Here is a 3,637-nt window from a genome sequence, read left to right as displayed (position 1 = left end):
AAGAGAAAAGCAAACGGTGAAGCAGAAAGTCAAGTCTTCTTATATCTCTACTATTCAAATCAAAAAAAGGAGAAATAAAAGGCTTTAACTCATGGGCTTCATGTTGACAAGACAGCTCCTGAGAAGGAATGCAGTGGAATAAATTAGCACAGTGTCGGGTACATAGTAGGTGCACAGTAAATGTCTGTATGAATGGATAAATGAATGAATGAGTGAGTTCATGCACAGTGGGTGCATGAACTAAGATGCCCTGAGTAGTGGTGTTTCACATGACTACTTGGTACAAATAGCATCTCTAGCAAAGGAAGTTGCAAAAATTCCATGGAGATCTTTAAAAAGAAATAGACTATTTAGTGTGTTGCTTTAGGAGTGGTTCTATATGAAGATAGTGAGAAAGGCTTGATCAGTTTATGGACAAGCTGTATCACATCTCTCAGGGAACTTGTTAAAAATACAGATTCCCAGGTGCCACCTCGGATCTACTGAATCTGAATCTCCAGGGTGGTGCCTGGTAACTATATTTAATGAGTTTCCAGCAGATTCGCATGTAGCCAGCCTTCAACAGTTCCCAGATCAGCATTGGGGAACTATTGTTCTAGATGATACTCCAAGGACCCCTCCAGTCTAAGGGATTATGTGGAACTGACTCTGGGGGGTAGTGATCCAGGCAAGGAGAGTTCATTCATCCCACATTTATTGAGCACATACTAGATATCAAGTATTGGAAATATAACAGTAGATAAGAAAGCATAGTCAGGTTGCTATGGTGTCTCACTGAGCAAAAACAACTTGACCTCCAGAGAAGACCAGTAGAAATCTACCCCCACCATCTTCATCATCCTACAGGACAGGATTATTTTTTTTTTTCAATTTTGGGTCTCACAGAATAAAAGTAATTACTTAGATTACATAAACTTTCACAATTAATAAAGTGCTTTTAGACACAGCAGTCACATGATACAACAAATTAGGTATGGTTATATCCCAATTTCATATATGAGAAAAGTTTAATTACTTCCCCAGCATCATTTAGCTTGTATGTAGGAGGACCAGGAATCCAATCCAGGTTTTGAAACTCCAAATACAATGCTATTTTAACTGTTCTCTAGAGACACTTCATCTGTGAAGTTTGGCTTCGATGTCCCTGTGAAATTGCTGATATTTTTTTCATATTTTATCTGTGCAATAATAGTATCTCCTAAGGCAAGGAAAGTGCCATCTTCCTCAGTAAAATAAAACCCAGATCTACAAGGAGAGGGGCAGCAGGACTGATCAGATTTCATTTTTCCCCTAGATTCATCTTCCCTTGGTGAAATTTCCCAAAGTGTGTTCCTCAGAAAACCAACCCTACAAAAATTTCCTGAAAGGAGGGTTGTTTTATCATAGAGATTTAAGAAGCACTTCATGCTTATCTCATCCTAGAGATGCCCTCTACTCGTAATGTATTAAAGGCTATCATGAGTTAAATAGTGACCCTGCAAAAAGGTATATTCATTTCTAAATCCCTGGACACTCTGAATATTACCTAATATGGCAAAAGATATGATTAAATTAAAGATCTTGAGAGGAGTAGATTATCCTGGGTGGGCTCTAAATGCAATCACATGTGTCCTCGTAAGAGGGAAGCAGAGGGAGATTTCTCACACACCCACACACACCCACACACACACACAGAGGAGAAGACGTTGTGAAGATAGAGCAGAGAGAGGTTTGAAGATGCTGGCCTTGAGGATTGGAGTGATGTGAACACAAGTCCAAAAATGTAAACACCCACCAGAAGCTGAAAGAGGCAAGGAACAGATTCTCCCCTAGAGCTCATGGATAGAACACAGCCAGGCCACTGAGCCCTGCTCAGTGATACTGACTTCAGACTTCCTGGCTCCAGAACTGTGAGAATGCAAGCCACCAGGCATGTGGCAATTTGTTACAGGAACCACAGGAAACTTAAAGGGCTTGAGAAGTCTTGCTAGGAGTCAACTCATTTAAAATGCTTCACCCAACATTCCCCAAACCTGGTTAACCATGGCATTCTTTTTCCCATAAGGCTTATTAATTTCCAAACAGAACTCACATTATGTGCAACCCACTTTGGAAAATGCTGCCTAAGGGACATCTTTTGTTAATTACTAGGGCCACCACTGCTCATCTGGGGACAGAACTGCTCCTACTTAATGTTCTGACCAAACATGAGCCAGGATCCTGTCCTGCCAACACTGCAGCACAGCTAAGACCAGGGGGAGTATTTAAACAAGACTTTCTGAAGGCTGGGGATAGCAAAAGAGGAAAGCCAAGAGGGATATAAACATAAAACTACATGCTGCTCCTGCCAAAGAACTTTTGGGGGAAGGTCCATTGGGGTACCCTGAAGGGATATTGCCTTGCCTAGCTCCTAGCCACTGGCATATGGCCCCAAATATAAACCCAACATCCTAGAGCATACCGAAATGCCTCTAGGCTTCGCTCTAGAGAGCAAGGCCCGTGTGTAAAGAGTCTCTCTGAGATGGCTCTTCTGTAATGACCAAGACTTGGACAATGGTTGATGGGCCTAGTATAATAACTGTGTCCAACTATGGCAGGGTACCTCTAGCATTAGTGCAAACATGGTCGAAGGCAATGCTACCGACTTCTTCCTTTCACCTAGTTCCAGATGACAGCCTCATCCTCACCATGCATCTGTGCATAATCAAGGACCAAGTCAAAAAAAGAGGCGTAAGGTCAGTGTGGTGGTTGTCCCCCACCCAGGAAGGAAATGCCTCCCTCTTGTTTTGTAGGAGTTACATACAGAATTACAGAATTACAATAATGGGAAAACTGCATTTTATTACAATCCCCCTTTCCAGCCTTCCTTCCCTAATATCTACTTGTTGCTATGACTATTAGCATTATTTTACACACCTCTTTCCCATGAATGGTTGGCTATAAAGCAGCACTTGTTTTGCTTTATTGCCATTTGCCTTACGTAGGCCATTAAGACTCCACCACTCAAGCAAGGAGGTTTAATTCTATTTTTAAATAAGAAAGTTCTATGACTTCAAGACGTTTGTACACTCCAGTTAGAAGGTATTCAGCCTTTCTGTGGAGGGCAAAGGACTTGGTGTCCCGGCCATTGAGCAAGGGAGTCAGTCTGCATGACAGTTGAACAGCCGCTGTACGAGTTCTCCTGGCTGTGGATTCTTAGGAAAAAAATTCAGAAAGAGAGCAAGAAACAGAGCAAATAACTCCAAGATGGAAAGAATGTTTAGAGAGAAGAATGAACCCATAAAGGACATGTGACAGACACAGAAGAAAAGTGGCTGCAGGCTCAAGAGGCCAGGTTTCAGAGCAATTACTTAAAGCTAGACTGCCCATGCTCCTCACTGAGCTGATTCCTCTGGACAAGAAAGGGAAAGAGGCCGGGGTGGGAAGCAGACTTACTGTCTCCACCATGCCGCTGAATATTCTACGAATGCTCCTTTATCACAGGGAGAATGGCTATGTGAACTCGATTGATACTCGTAATGTGCCGAAGCCAGCCTCCCGGTAATAGACTCTAAAAGCATTCACAAAAGCCTTAGCAAGGGGTGCTGAGAGGTGTGTGCATCTCTTCTTGAGATCTGAATGGAGTCCTTTATTCAAAGAGTGACCTCGGGCTCATAGC

Source organism: Hyperoodon ampullatus (assembly GCF_949752795.1).
Source record: "Hyperoodon ampullatus genome assembly, chromosome: 2".
Taxonomy (NCBI): Eukaryota; Metazoa; Chordata; class Mammalia; order Artiodactyla; family Ziphiidae; genus Hyperoodon; species Hyperoodon ampullatus.
The sequence above is the reverse complement of the archived record's forward strand: the minus strand, read 5'-3'. Positions refer to the sequence as shown.